The sequence below is a fragment of the Pleurodeles waltl genome, chromosome 4_1 (genome assembly GCF_031143425.1).
Source record: "Pleurodeles waltl isolate 20211129_DDA chromosome 4_1, aPleWal1.hap1.20221129, whole genome shotgun sequence".
Classification (NCBI taxonomy): domain Eukaryota; kingdom Metazoa; phylum Chordata; class Amphibia; order Caudata; family Salamandridae; genus Pleurodeles; species Pleurodeles waltl.
The window spans coordinates 1,010,055,928-1,010,072,533 of NC_090442.1; the positions used below are offsets into that span (position 1 = coordinate 1,010,055,928).

At 44.6% G+C, this 16,606-nt stretch overlaps 1 protein-coding gene across 1 annotated transcript in view; it reads right to left on the reverse strand.

The window, feature by feature from the left end:
- Positions 1 to 16,356, reverse strand: part of LOC138288340 (hyaluronidase-5-like) — a 130,889-nt gene extending 114,533 nt beyond the window's left edge. The window contains exon 1 of the mRNA XM_069229872.1: positions 16,143 to 16,356. The gene's annotated coding sequence lies outside the window, so the exon portion shown is untranslated. The remainder of the gene's footprint in view (positions 1 to 16,142) is intronic.
- Positions 16,357 to 16,606: the final 250 nt, after the last annotated feature.

Genomic DNA, 16,606 nt, shown 5'->3' on the forward strand with positions numbered 1-16,606 from the left:
ATTGGGCAAGCATGATTATAGGAATTCCATGACAATGCAGTATGCAGTGGGGGATAGGGCGGGACGCCTGCTGGCTTGGCTGGTGCGGGAGAACCCTCGCCCATAGAGGCAATCCGGTTGGACTCAGGAGAGATAGTAAACACCCAAGTGGCGAGTAATTAAGCTTTTTATACCTACTATCAGAAATTATATGCACCCCCCCCCTCCTCCGTCAGGCCGAGTTGATGGCTGCTTGAGCTCTACCCCCTTGAGGTGTCTGCAACCTGAGCAGGCAGATGCACTGGACGGCCCCATTAGTCTGGAGGAGTTACGCCTTGCATTGTCCCAAATGGCCCGAAACAAGGCCTCTGGCTCGGTGGCCTCCCGGTGGAGTACTTTGCGTCTCAGGCGAATTATCGTTTGCAGCCCATGCTCCAGGTGTTCAATGAAGCGTACGACCGGAAGCAACTACCTGGATCGATGCGTGAGGCTCTCATAGTAGTGCTCCTGAAACTTGGTCGAGATCCTCTTGATGTGCGATCGTATCGCCCTCTCTCACTGTTGAACACGGATTGTAAAGTGTTGGGGAAAATATTGGCCAATAGGCTCCTTCCATATGCTCCACAACTGATTCATGAGGATCAGTCGGGTTTTATACCGGCAGAAACACTTTTCTGAACATCAGGCATGACCAATAGTGGTGTGGCCATGTCGTTAGGCAGAGAAGGCATTTGACACGCTGAGTTGGGACTTCCTTTTTAAATCGCTTGGTGCAATGGGCTTTGGCGAGGGATACATAGCATGGATTAAGACATTATATTCTAATCCATCGGCCCGAGTCAAGACGGGGCAAGTTATCTCAGACTCCTTCCCCCAATACAGAGGTACCAGGCAGGGGTGCCCGTTGTCTCCCTTACTGTTTGCCATAGCTATGGAACCATTGGCTGCCAAGCTCTGTACGCATGCATGACATGGGGTATCCCGGAGCTACACACACACACCACATTATCTCCTTGTATGCAGATGATGCCTTAGTTTACTTGCACGACCACGCGGTGTCTATGCAAAGTGTGTTGGAAACACTAGATGCCTATGCAGACATCTCTGGCTTGCGTGTAAACTAGTTTAAATCCTGTATTTTCCCCCTGACCCCTGTCCCACTGGAGCTCCAATCGAAACTGCCGGAATACCACCTGCCGTGGTGTCACACCACCTTTAGGTGCCTGGGCATACAGGTGGAAGTCAATCACTCAATGGAAGTCATCAGAGAAGGTAATAGAGACAGAGTTCTTCCCTCCATACGGGGCTCAATGCCCTTTCGGGGTGCACTCCCCTTGTCGCCCATGGGTAAAGTGGCTATCGCCAAATTGCACATCCTACCTCGATTCCTATACTACTTTGCAGTGCTCCCGGTTGTCCTACCTTGCTCATTCTTTAAGTCTTTACAGGGTATAGTGACTGTCTTTTCCCCATAAAAAAAACAGACACCGCATAGCTTCGACCACAGCACAATACCCACAGGTTGAGGGGGGCTTGGGTATGCCCAGTTTCGAAATGTATTATGCAGCCGCCCAGCTACAATGGCCAGTTGCTTGATTAGGTGATCACCACACAGCAGAGAAAACAGTGTTAATGGACACACTTGCACCGTTGCCAATGCTGGCTTGGTTGTTGGATAGGTCCTGCCCCACGCCACGTGGTAACGTCATATTGGACGCTGCCAAGACATGTTGGCTGCGATATGTTCACGGAAGAAGCTTCAATGCACCATACTCCCCTCTGATTCCTCTGACACATCTACCCAAGGCCCAGGTCATTCTAGTGCACCACAACATGGCCCTGTGGAGGGTGGTGGGCCTCGATAACGTTGGTGATTTTTACTCAGATACTGCACTACTGACATTTGGCGAGCTGATGGAGAACACGAGGATACATGCCGGTGCCTTTTTGTGATATTGCACAATACGGCACTTACTGCGTATCTCATGGGGTGCGGGTGACGATGAACCCCTGACGTCACAGATCCTTACGCTGATCCTCTCTGTGGGTGGCACAAAGGGAGAGGTATCACGGTTATACTCCATACTATTGTCTGGGGCTTGTCCGGGTTTGGAGCACGCAATATCCTGCTGGGACGTGGCACTCCCTGCACCTTAACGCAGGCGGCCTGGACAGCGGTGCTCTTCACTGTCAAGAATGTTTCTCAGAACCCTAGACTCCGCTACACTCAATTTAGCTATTTACACTACTCCTACTTATCCCCCCCCCGCATAAAATGCATGTTTCCCGCGTCAGATCCAGTGTGCCCCCGTTGTGCAAAGCCATTAACAGATTTCTATCACATGGTGTGGGAGTGCCCTCCGATATCTATAGCTTGGCAATGCATCACTGATACAGTGTCTGACTTTACTGACCATGCCTTAAAGGCGGCACTGGAGTCCTGCTTGCTGGGACTGCATCGCCGCGCCGGAGGGGACAAACAACTACATAGATTCATAGACCTGGCCTTCATAGTTTATAAATGTTTAATAGCAGCCCATTGGAAGGCTGTAAGCGAGACCGATCCTCAGGGTTTGCGTCTGTTCCCAATATGTCCACCTCTTGGCAGCTCCAAACTTTACTAGCTATCAAAGCACAGAGTTAAAGAATGGCCAAGCGGGGATGGGGTTTAGGTTGGGAACAGTGGGGAAGGAGACCTGTGGAAGCAAGAGTTAAAAACACAATAGCAAGGTCATTCATATTAATCTTCATGAACTTTGTTTTAATTCTTTATGCTCTAACAACATGAGAGATCAAGAACTTTTCATTAACGTGACCTTTATACTCATATGCTCTGAACATTGAACTCTCTCAAGTTAATCATTAGCATAGAAATTACATCACAACAAGAGTCAATGAGTACATTCTTTCCCAAAGAATTAACTGCTATAGGATTCATGAATGATACTGTAGAATAGGCAAACTGACTAAACTTGTTTTGTCTAGAAAGATCACACTCTGTTTGATCTAAGTTTCAAGATTCAATTGCCCAGAAATTATTGCGCACCTTTTGCCAGTCTGCCCATCAAGACTCAAGTACCTGGAATGATCGCACGCTCTGCCGATCTGAACTGCAAGGGTTAATTGCCAAGAGTGAATCGCGCACACTGTTGCCGATTCAACCATCAAGATTCAAATGCCTCGAACTGATCGCGGACTCTGCCGATCCGAACTGCAAGGGTTAATTGCCAAGAATGAATTGTGCTCACTGTTGCCGATTCAACCATCAAGATTTAAATGCCTCGAACTGATCGCGCACTCTGCTGATCCGAACTGCAAGGGTTAATTGCCAAGAATAAATCGCGCACACTATTGCCGATTCAACCATCAAGATTCAAATGCCTCTAAATGATCGCGCACTCTGCCGATCCGAACTGCAAGGGTTAAGTGCCAAGAATGAATTGCGCACACTGTTGCCGATTCAAACATCAAGATTCAAATGCCTCGAAATGATCGCGCACTCTGCCGATCCAAACTGCAAGGGTTAATTGCCAAGAATGAATAGCGCAAACTGTTGCAGATTCAACCATCAAGATTCAAATGCCTTGAAACGATCGCGCACTCTGCCGATCCGAACTGCAAGGGTTAAGTGCCAAAAATGAATCGCGCACACTGTAAATCACAAAGCCAAAAACTCAAATGTTTCTAGAAACGGAGTCAGGGCCTACCCCGACCTCAGTCTTACCGCCCTGCTCGAAGATCAGCAAGATAATGAGGACAGGGCCAGGAAATGTCCAAGCAGGCCTCCAGAACAGGAGCCTAGGAAAATGCTGCTGCTGTGCACCGGGACATCTGAATAGTGAGCATGTGGAGCTGGGCTGGGTTTCTTAAATAGACCCAAGCCCCGCCCACATGCCACACCCAGCCCGGCTGCAGGAAAGGCTTGAAAATGAACAATACATTACAAACAGCATTAATGACATTTCAAGATAAATACCTGCAATTCAAAAAGTTAATATGGAATATCAACACACAATGCATGAATTATTACATTGCATAAGGTTTGTCATTTTGCATTATGTTGCCCGTAGAGCACGTACTGTCCTGGTGTTGACAAAGGCTCCACATCCCCCAGCTATACCAGATGATTGCGCGATTTGCTGCAGTGGTTCTATGCGGAGGCCCAAACTCTACGCCACTTACAGTACAGAGGGTTGCACAGGGAGGCTTTGAAATATGGGAATCCTTCATTGTACGCATCGAGGCTAGGGACGACACATGCCCACCTTAAACCCCCTGTAAACATTGCTACCCTAGATGTGCACATGCTCCCCCTGCTTCTGGGTCTTTCGAGCCCTGTCGACGTAAATCTCTTGGTTCCATCGGGGCGACTCGCTCTGCAACTACAGCGTACACCGGAGGGTTGTATGTTGGTGTTGGGTGCCCCTTTCACGCCCCAGCCACTCATGGTGTTGTTTATACTGCTCTCATGACATTATTTTTCATCTCCACTCGGCAAACACAGTGGCCCGCTATCGCACGCTCAGGCACTTTGGGATGACCTCTGCCCTCGGGTTCAGGGACTAGCGTTCCACCCTCGCTAATTCTAGTTATGTGGCACAGTTAACTGTTGTTGTTTCAGTTGTATTTCTGTTTGACTGATATAAATCATGTCTCTGTGACTGTGTATCTGGTTTGCTATCTCAGGCGAGCATTTGCTCTGAGTGTCTTTATCGAAAGTAATAAAGAGATTTTAAAAAAAACAATTTATCACTATATTTCAGCATGAAATGCATCCTTGTGTATTTTTTTTTTTTTTACATATAGAGGCATTCCACTCTATTAACAAAAATTGCACGAAGACACCAATTGCTGCAAACAGCAGCTGGCATTATGACAGTTCACACTGATTCTGGGCTACTATTTTGGTGCAGACATCACAATTACACGACCGTTTATAATTTCTTGTTAACACACACAACACAAAATTCCTGGAATTTCACCTGGGCTTACTGAATTGCCACTTACAGGATGTCCTCTGATGGTCGGGTCACAGTGTTGACACCAGTGGTCATTTTATTATTATAACGAGAAACAGAGTAAGAATGAAGAAAGACTTCTACAGAGTAAAGAAATATCCATACACAAATAGTATCAGTGCATATTAAGATGCTTGTGAGATACAATATATAAATAACCATATAAGCATCTCCTGGATGGAAAACTGTATGTAATGTTGAATATAACCACTCTCCTCTGAGTCAGTCACAGCGCATTGGACAAATTAGGATATTTTACCATACACCTGCTTAAATGGCCACTTAGCAGGTACCATTTACCTGCTAAGTGAGAGAAGGCAGTTAAAATATTGCATATTTCAAGGTTATAAAATTCTAAGAAAGATTCAACATTTGAGAGGTCTTACAGATAGTTAAAATGAATATTAAAACAGCAACGTTTTTGTAGGAGCTCTGTGCTAGAAACGCTATGCAGTTAGGTGAAATCAAAATCTATCAAAATAGCAATTAGTTAATTTGTAAGGATGAGGAGTACCAAACCTCAGTTGGAATTTATAGGAAAATGGCTCCCTGTTGCAGTTAACCCCCACTTTTTTCCTGATATTGATGCTGACTTGACTAAGAAGTGTGCTGGGACCCTGCTAACCAGGCCCCAGCACCAGTTTTCTTTCACTAAAAATGTACCATTGTTTCCACAATTGGCACACCTCTGGCACCCAGACAAGTCCCTTGTAAAAGGTACCAGTGGTACCAAAGGCACTGTGACCAGGAAAGGTCCCTAAGGGCTGCAGCATATGTTGTGCTACCCTAAGGGACCCCTCCCCTAACACATGCACACTGCCAGTGCAGATTTTATGTGTGGGTGAGGAGAAAAAGGCAAAGTCGACATGGTATCCCCCTCAGGGTGCCATGCCCACCAACCACTGCCTGTGGCATAGGTAGGTTACCTCTCTAGCAGGCCTTACAGTGCTAATGCAGGGTGCACTATACCAGAGGTGAGGGCATAGCTTCATGAGCACTATGCCCCTACAGTGTCTAAGTCCATTCTTAGACATTGTAAGTGCAGGGTAGCCATATTAAGTATATGGTCTGGGAGTTTGTCAAAACGATCTCCACAGTGCCATAATGGCTACACTGAATACCGGGAAGTCTGGTATCAAACTTCTCTGAATAATAAGTCCACACTGATGCCAGTGCTGGATTTATTACAAAATGCACAAAGATTTTACCCACTCCTTCAGTGCAGGACTGACTGGTCTGTGCCAGCCTGCCACTGAGACGAGTTTCTGACCCTCCCCGCCACTGAGATGAGTTTCTGACCCTCCCCCCTGTGGTGAGAGCCTTTGTGCTCTCTGGGGCTAGAAACAAAGCCTGCACTGGGTGGAGGTGCTTCCCACCTCCCCCCTGGTAGGAACTGTAACACCTAGCAGTGAGCCTCAATCGATCAGGCTTCATGTTACAATGGCCCAGGGCACTCCAGCTAGTGGAGACACCCCCCCCCCCCCCCCGGACACAGCCCCCACTTTTGGCCGCAAGTCCAGAGGAAATAATGAGAAAAACAAGGAGGAGTCACCCTCCAGCCAGGACAGCCCCTAAGGTGTCCTGAGCTGAGGTGACCCCTGCCTTAGGAAATCCTCCATCTTGTTTTGGAGGATTCCCCCCAATAGGATTAGGGATGTGCCCCCTCCAACAAAGGCACAAAGAGGGTGTAGCCACCCTCAAGGACTTTAGCCATTGGCTACTGCCCCCAGACCTAAACACACCCCTAAATTCAGTATTTAGGGGCAACCCTGAACCCATGAATTCAGATTCCTGCAACCTGAAGAAAGGACTGCTGACCTGAAAGCCCTGTAGAGACAACGGAGACGACAACTGATATGGCCCCAGCCCTACCGGCCTTTCTCCATACTCAAAGAACCTGCACAGCGACGCATCCAGCGGGACCAGAGACCTCTGAGGACTCAGAGGACTGCCCTGCACCTAAAGGACCAAGATCCTCCTGAGAACAGTGGCTCTGTTCAAAAATAGCAACAAGAAACCAACTTTAAAGAGACTCTTGCCTCACTTCGGAAGCCTGAGTCTCCACACTCTGCACCTGACGCCCCCAGCTCGAGTTCAGGAGAACCAACACCACAGAGAGGACCCCCAGGCGACTCCAACGACGTGGACATCCTGTGTCGACCTCCCTGCACCCCCCCAGATACGCCTGCAGAGAGAATCCAGAGGCTCCCCATGACTGCGACTGACTGGTAACAAAGGAACCCTATGCCTGGACCAAGCACTGCACCCGCAGCCCCCAGGACCGAGAGGAACCACCTACCAGTGCAGGAGTGACCAGCAGGCGGCCCTCATCCTAGCCCAGTCGGTGGCTGGCCCAAGAAGTCCCTCTGTACCCTGTCTGCATCTCCAGAGTGACCCCCGGGTCCCTCCATTGCTTTCAACGCGAAACCCAACACTTACTTTGCACACTGCACCCGGCCGCCCCTGTGCTGCTGAGGGTGAATTTTGTGTGCCTGTGTGCCCTCCCCCAGTGCTCTACAAAACCCCCCTGGTCTGCTTCCCCAGGACGCAGGTACTCACCTGCTAGCAGACTGGAACTTGAGCAACCCTGTTCTCCATAGGCGCCTATGTAATTTGGGACCTACTTTGACCTCTGCACCTGAACGGCCCTGTGTTGCTGGGGTTGTGGGTTTGGGGTTAACTTGAACCCCTAACAGTGGGCTGCCTATGCCTAGGAGACTGAACTTGTAAGTGCTTTACTTACCTGAGAAACTATTACTTACCTCCCCCAGGAACTGTTGATTTTTACATTGTGTCCACTTTTAAAATAGCTTATTGCCATTTTTGCCAAAACTGTGTATTCTACTGTTTTAATTCATAGTTCCATACTTACCTGTGTGAAGTACCTTATAATTTATGTACTTACCTAATTCGGAATCTTGTGGATCTAAAATAAATTAAGAAAATAATATATTTCTATCTAAAAACCTATTGGCCTTGAGTTAAGTCTTTGAGTGTGTGTTCTCATTTATTGCCCGTGTGTACAACAAATGCTTAACACTACCCTCTGATAAACCTACTGCTCGACCACACTACCACAAACTAGAGCATTAGTATTATCTAATTTTGCCACTATCAACCTTTAAGGGGATCCCTTGGACTATGTGCACACTATTTCTCACTTTGAGATAGTATATACAGAGCAAACTTCCTACAGAATTCAGTCAAGCATCGGCTGAAAATGACATGTTTATTTTCAGCCAAATAAAATCTTTTTTCCCAATTCAAAGCTAGCTAGGACTTTTCTGGGTTACTTGTGTGTTCAAGTGAGAGTAAACAAATGTGAGAATATGTACAGTGTGAGGGGGAAATAAATAGAATAGGAATCTAAAATGTGTGGCATAAAGTGGGAAAGACAAGCGTGAAAGAAAATCTTCTACAGCACAAAGAGATATAGAAGTCAGGGAAAATGTAATTGACAATTTAGGATTTTCATTCCCAGTAAATCGGTGGCTCACCTACTCTGACAAACTTGCTACTTATCAGCCTCATCGAAAGGCAGGGGGAATTGCTCATTTATGACAGCTGAGTGCCAAGTGGTTCTAGGAACAGCAACCTTCAGCCAGTGGCCCATCCACTACCCGGTTAAAGGCTAATGAACTTTGCTGAGCATGCCCAACGTTAATTTGTACTTCCTGGGACAGCTGCATTCCAGAAAACTGAACCTTAGGAATACAAATTTAATTATCTTTGTTGATAATTTGAATTATAAAATATTAGGATTTTAGGAAAAATGTTATGTTTATGCAACATAAAGTTACATTACTAGACATTATAATAATTATTTGTGTGAGGGGTTAATTTGGGGGTATTTTATATTTATGTAAAATATACTTATGAGTTGAGAAGTGTTGCATATTTGAACCTCATATTTTGAACTATTATGAAAAATGTATTTGGAACAGTAAAAGTGCCACCCAGCTTTTTTTTTTACTATGCTTCCGTTTTTGGGCATAGTAAATATAACCCTTCAAATTATGTTCTTTTTGTCAGTGTGTGGGGGGTTGGGTTTTCTGCCCCTCTAAATATAATTTTTTTTTTCAAAGTTTATTAGACTGAAGCTAGAATAGTAAATCCAACTCCTCCAAATGAACAATTTATTACAGTGGTCTTTATTTATAACAGTAGAATTGATCCGCTTCCAAAATAACTATGGCCCTCATTCTAACCCTGGCGGTGTAACACCACCAGGGCAGAGGGCAGAGGAAGCACCGCCAACAGGCTGGCGGTGCTTCCAGGGCCATTCTGACCGCGGCGGTAACGCCGCGGTCAGAAAAGGGGAACCGGCGGTTTCCCGCCGGTTTTCCCCTGGCCCAGGGAATCCCCATGGCGTCGCTGCAAGCAGCGCCGCCATGGGGATTCCGACCCCCTTACCGCCAGCCTGTTCCTGGCGGTTTTCACCGCCAGGAATAGGCTGGCGGTAACGGGTGTCGTGGGGCCCCTGGGGGCCCCTGCACTGCCCATGCCACAGGCACAGGCATGGGCAGTGCAGGGGCCCCCTAACAGGGCCCCACCATGATTTTCACTGTCTGCTGAGCAGACAGTGAAAATCGCGACGGGTGCCACTGCACCCGTCGCACCCCTGCAACTCCGCCGGCTCCATTCGGAGCCGGCATCCTCGTTGCAGGGGCATTTCCGCTGGGCCGGCGGGCGCTCTTTTGGAGAGCGCCCGCCGGCCCAGCGGAAATGTAAGAATGGCCACCGAGGTCATTTGTCGGCGGGACTTTGGCGGGCGGCCTCGGCCGCCCGCCAAAGTCTGAATCAGGCCCTATATATTTACATTGTTTCCCTATAGTTAGAATACGAAATGCAACCCCTCTAAGTTTTGAATTTTTTGTTCAGTGTTTGGGATTTAGTATTAGAACAATAAAATCATGCCACCCCCACCGCCAAATTAAACAAACACTTTTGTGTTTGTTGGACTTGAATTTAAATAGTAAATAGAACCCCTCCAAATTATGCACATTCTTCAGTGTATGGATTTAGAATAGTTTTTTTGCGCACATCTATATTGTTTGTGGATTGGAGTTAGAGTAAATAATCAAAGTCTTGTAATGTATGCAGTTTCTTCAGTGTTTGTGGTTTTGGTGCTTAAAATGTCATCACTTCCAACTATAAGTTTTCTCCAATGTTTGATGGAGTGGAGTCAGAATAGTAAATCTAACATCTCACTTAATGAACATTCTCTTTTAGGGGATGGAAGTTTGAATAGTGGATTTTTTATCTCCCTGCTCCCCCCAATAACTTGTACAGTTACCCTAATGTTATAGGATGGATGTTAGAATGGTACATTTAATCCCACCAAACTAAGCACTTTCCACAATGCGTGGTGGACAGGAGTATTGCTAGAAACTAACTCCTCTTAAGTGTGTACTTTATTCGTTTTTTGGGGCTCTTGAGTTAAAACAATATATATACTACTTCATCCAAAAGACATTGGGGGTCATTCTGACCCCGGCGGTCAGAGACCGCCGGGGCCAGGGTCGGCGGGAGCACCGCCGACAGACCGGCGGTGCCCCGCAGGGCATTCTGACCGCGGCGGTTCGGCCGCGGTCAGATGCGGGAAACCCGCTGCCCTGCAGAATCCTCCATGGCGGCGGAGCGCGCTCCGCCGCCATCGGGATTCTGACACCCCCTACCGCCATCCTGTTTCTGGCGGGTCTCCCGCCAGGAACAGGATGGCGGTAGGGGGTGCCGCGGGGCCCCTGGGGGCCCCTGCAGTGCCCATGCCAATGGCATGGGCACTGCAGGGGCCCCCGTAAGAGAGCCCCACAAAGTATTTCAGTGTCTGCTTTGCAGACACTGAAATACGCGACGGGTGCCACTGCACCCGTCGCACCTTCCCACTACGCCGGCTCAATTCTGAGCCGGCGTCCTCGTGGAAAGGTTGATTTGCCTTGGTCTGGCGGGCGGCCTTTTGGCGGCCGCCCGCCAGCCCAGGGCAAATCCCAAAATACCCTCAGCGGTCTTTCGACCGCGGAGCGGTATTTTGGTGGGGGAAGTCTGGCGGGCGGCCTCCGCCGCCCGCCGGACTTAGAATCACCCCCATTGTATATGTATATTTTATTTAGAATTAAATGGCTCATTTTAATCCAATTACTATTACATTCACAATTCATTTAAGAAATAAATTGCACTTTTTAAATGTATGTCATTATTTTTAATGAGTAAATATAAATGGAAGATAAAGTAATTATATTTTATACTTATATTTCATTTTTATAAATGCAACACTAATTCAATTGAAGGCTGAGCTTAAATAATAAATACCAAGTTACACATTGTATTGACAAATCATACATTTATTAGCAAGAAAAATATTGATTGTTATGTAAACATTTAAGTCATTTCAAAATTAAAAAAAATATAAACTTGGGGATACATAACTAGAGGCATTTCAAATTTAAGACAAACAAAGTTCGTAGTTCACAATATGTTTTACTACCAACACATATTAGAAAGACTGTCACATATTTTAAAGGTAGGAACATTAATGAAAAAGTAACTGTTTGATATTTAAGAACATTTGCCTTTAAAAAAAGCATATTGTTTTTTAAAACCATTTACAGCACGTAACATTGCTTAACATGCTTTAGTAAATCAATTATCTTTGGACATATTTTTCATACATTCATAAATTGAATTTAGTACAGAAATATAAGTTTTCAGAGTTTTTAAATGAAAAACAATAAAAATGTTTCAGTTAAATAGTAGTGTAAAATAACTATGTATTTATTTGAAATGCATAGCAAAACAAAATTAAATACAGCACTATTAGATTCAAGTTTAATTCAATATTTAATTAATTTAAATATATTAAACTAAATAAAAATATTTTCGGCATGTTTAATAAATTAGAAACATTTTATTATGCATTAATAGTTATTCATTAGAATTAACTAAAAATAATTTTCTGTGGTTCTATTAATTGTGGTAATATGGTCATAGCAACCACTGGAGTATCTTTTAGTACACTTCCAATTTGTTAGTTCATTTGTAGTGTTTTCCTTGGCGTTGGTGTATGTAATAAGTAGTTTTCCCTATTGGGTTGTAGTATATGTTGGTTCAGTTGACATAATTGGATCAGTAACTGATATACATTTAAATAATATTGGTCTAGTTTTATATTATACAGAGATATTACCATTAATATTGTATTCACAGTTAGACTTAAAATGCACCTTTAACTTACATGTTGTTTGTCTTCTTTGGTCATGGAATTTTAAATTTCAGCAAAACATTGTAGATGTATTCTGTTGTAGTATGATAACGTGGGCATATATTTAGAATAATTGTAGTGGGAATAGAATAAGGGGTATTATTAAATGTTTAATTTATAATAAAAAGCAAGTTTTAGTTAAGGGTGATTAGAGTTCGTCTAAATTATAATGTTAATGCACTATGGCGGTCCTTATGAGTTCGGTGGACGGTTTTCACTTCAGACGGGGAATCAACACAAAGATAGGTCTAATGAGTTTTCAGACATGCATTTGAAATTACAAGACCTTTGAGATTTAAAAATACTATCTATTTCTTTGTTGGCTGTGCCTAGATCACAGGCAACTCCTTAGTTTCTGACTCTTATGCACAGTACCAGTCCTGTGCAAATCATCAGTGGCAGACATAGATATAAGAGGCATAGGCCATCACCAAGAAACGGTTGCATCAACAGAACAGCATCTGCTAATAATATTATCCATATGTGTGCCCCCTGATTCAATTACATTAATTGACCAATTGTCAGGCGGTCCGAGTAGCATCATACTCTCTGAAAAAGCACTTCAGAGCCTCATTAGGGGTCGTAAGGGCTACATAAATACATTTACAATTATAAGTATTAAGCCTCAAGAACCATAGAATGTAGCATAGTATTTGTACAGAATGAGCCTAATACTCAGTAGTGCTAAGTGCATTGAGAAGGCGTAGAACAGTTGGGAAACTGTGAGGAAGTGTTGGTAGTTATCTACATTGCGAGAGTTTTTTTTTATGATTGATAGGTTTGTAAGGTATGTTTCTGAAGCCCCTCTTTCTTGCATTTCTAAAGATGAAAGGAGGCGTCTGTTCAAAGCCTGTCAGTATCTTCTTTCCTCGGTGATATTTGAGAGGTTATTGTAGGCGAATGTTCTAAGCTATTCCTAATGTCTGAGGTATATTACGTGAGCTTGTTTTGTTATAGATTGCTCAAGAATGACTGTACTGAGTTACTAGCACAGCAGTCCTACAAAATTGGGCACTTCCACCTTCATTTGGGCAGGGGTTATTTCAAGCCAGTCGCTGCTGCCTACTTCAGATCAGATTAGAAAGAAAAATGGGACACCTTTCTTGTTCCGCATGACGTAAACTGGTAGAACCATAAAAGAATGTCCTCATTAAAGATGTATCGATAGTGGGAACAGGATTTACAGATTTCGGGTCAGCGGTGGGTACAGTCCCTCCAGGACATTATGTTTTATGCTAATCATGTTCTCTGGGCAGCTGGCCACCCTGAGCACCTGTAGGTTCGGTTGGCATCGCATTGTCGGCCCGAAACTATTCCAGGATCTCCCTCAGGCCGGAAAGCAGCGTGACCCTTTCTCAGAGTGAAACTGAGCACTACGAACCCATTGGCACCTCTGGTGTCATTAATGTTTCACGATGCAATCGTGCAAAGAGTATGAGGGATTTTCATGGTTCTTGAGATAGCGGTTTGTGTCCAGAGTCGCCCGAGGCAAAGCGGCTCGGTCACCTGCCCATTGATATGCGCACTTGGTCGCTAACTCAGCTTGGCACCCACTCAACCATTCAACCCACGCATCCATCCACTCCAACTCTCCTGGTGCAAAACAGAAAACATACGACCCCTTGCTGCTAGTGATACAGGCAACAGGTAACAGGTCCTGCAGCGCTGCTCTCCCCATACTGGGTGCTCTACATATAGTGCTGTGAAACTCGGTACAAAAGAACAGAGGCCTCATTCTTTTGCGAGGCAAAGGATAAGCAATCTGACCTCCTATAAAGATCCTGCAGTGCCAACGGGTTACCAGGTTCACACACAGTAATAGTAATTGTATTTATATAGTGCTTACTACCCCTGATGAGGCTTTGAAGAGCTTTTCAGCAAGTAAGGGTGGATTAGTAAAGGGAAATATACCTTATTATGAGTGGTGGACATCTGAGTCTGTTAGTTGGATGGCTAGGATAAAGGATGGATAGAGGAGGGACGAGTCTAGAAAGTGTCATTTGTTTGTTTTTTACTAGTAAAAGAGGTTTCGGATGGGTCAGAGAGCTTGTTAGTTGGGTGAATAGGATAAGGGATGGATAGAGGCAAGAAGAGTTTGGAAATGGTTATTTGCTCATTCTTCATGATCTGTTGACTCAGTCACTTTGATATTTACCATATCTTTATATTGCCTCCATGGTATCTTCATGCCACATACAAACGGGACAGAGGCATTGCATGATAGTGCATGACTATCACATCACAGAATACTATATAACCACGTACAGGTGCAGACTGTATTTCTTTATGAACTATGTGTTCTGCAGCTGTTAATTATATTCATCTACAGATCAAGACTTCATAAACTAATATTTTAATTTGTCAAACAGTATTGTGGCTTGCGTCACAACAGCCTTGTCTTCCTTTGGTTAGGAATATCTTTCTTTATAAACGTGTCAAACGTATCAGTATCAATAGGACTTTCAGTTAGTTATCAGCTTTGATTTGGTGCATCCCATCTTAGAATAACACCTAGTGCAAGTTACTCAACATGACCAGAGAGAGTGCGCATACCCCAAGGACCATCTCTTGCAGCAAACTGGTTCAAACACAGGAAGAGAAGAAAAGCTGGAGACTCAGAAGAAAAAAAGAACTCCAAAGTGCTTAAAATGTATGCAGTAGAAATAAAACACACTCCAAGTCATTTGTAACATTACTTGCCCCATTAGAAGCAAAAATGAATGATTCTCTTAAAAAATGTAGAATCGATACAACAAGCTATGGCGTTTACTGGACTACAGTCGGCCATTATGGCGTGGCATTTTACAGCTAAAAAATAAAATAAAATAAAAAAGACGGAAAGTTTACAGAGCATCCCACCAAACAGCTCCACCTGGCTTGGGGAAGGAGTAAGAGCATCATGATTATTCAGCGGACAGCAGTGCTTTAAATGGTCCGGTACTGAGTACCGGCACTTTTTTATTTTGAGAGGGAGAGTACCTGCACTTCTCAAGATAAACGTAATACTTTTACTTGGAGAGTACCGGCACTTCTTAGAAACAAGCAGGTACTCTGATGCAGAGCACCTGCACTTCTATTTTTCCATTTCCGGGCACTTGCTGACATCATGCACTGTGCGTAAACCTACAACACATTTCTGTGTACCTTGAATCTATTATGTCGGCAGTTTCACATAACTCAACTGCACATGATTGTCTGTCCCCTGAGCAGGCTCGGACTGGCCTATAGGGCAATCAGGCAGTGCCTAATGGGCTTGCTTGATAGCTCAGTGTGTGGGCTATTTTGTTAGGTTTGTGGGCTTGTTTTATGGTCTGGTGGGCGGTATTTGGTGTGGATTTTCCTGATATTTTGACTTTGCCTGTGCCTATGGGCGAGCACAGTCTCCCATACCTTGCAAAACACCTATACAACGTGTCTTTTCATGTTCAACATTGCCCTACTGGTACATGTGGGCCACCTTTGTAGCAATTTACATTGCTAAAGGAAGACACTTTTATTTTGGTGCCCGTGCCTGTTTTCTGTCCCAGTCCGACCTAGCCCCTCGGACTTGTAATGTTGCCCCCTTCCTGTCCCTCCCCGCCGATACCGCCTCCTTCCCACTCAAATGTTGCACTAAAAGGGCACACTCTGGCGCACAGATAGATCATTGTCGTTCCACACTGGTACAGAGAGGTGTTCCAATTATTTAATTAAGCCCGGTTCTATTACTTCCGGAAACCGGTTTGTTTACAATTCTTCTCCTACATAGCAGTATTCATGAGTAGTGCACATATTTAGCTAACACTGCTGTTGTATATTCCTATCACAATGTCCCAGTGCACAGCCACAACTATAAACAACAACTAGAAAACACATTAAATATGCAGGAATGTAAATGCCTTATGTACCTGTTTCAGTCCCAATCTGTGTTTTTTGTTCAAGAAGGGTTCAGCGTTGGAAGTGTGCTTCTCTCAAACCTGTGGCTAGTTGTTTCTGGAATGGTGTAAAATCCTCTGAGACCAAGAGCTTCCAGTGGTGCTGTTGCCAGGCCAAACTGAGAACCTGTTTTGAAGAGCAAATAGTGTATAATGATTTTGGAGTGGGCGGGATTTCAGACCAACTAATCACATTTCAGCAATCTGCTCAATGATATTAAGTGCTCAGCCTACATCTCCGATAGGGACAAATATAGCACTAACTACTTCATAGCAAACATATAACAGGAAATATCTGATCAAGCGAGAGACAAATCACTGCTTCACTCTGTCTCAAATCAGTTCTCGATTTCCTTAGAGCCCGGTCTCTGAGCTCCTCACATTCGAAGTTGATTTAATGAATTCCTAACTCTTTGACAGTAAAATGTTACTGAAAC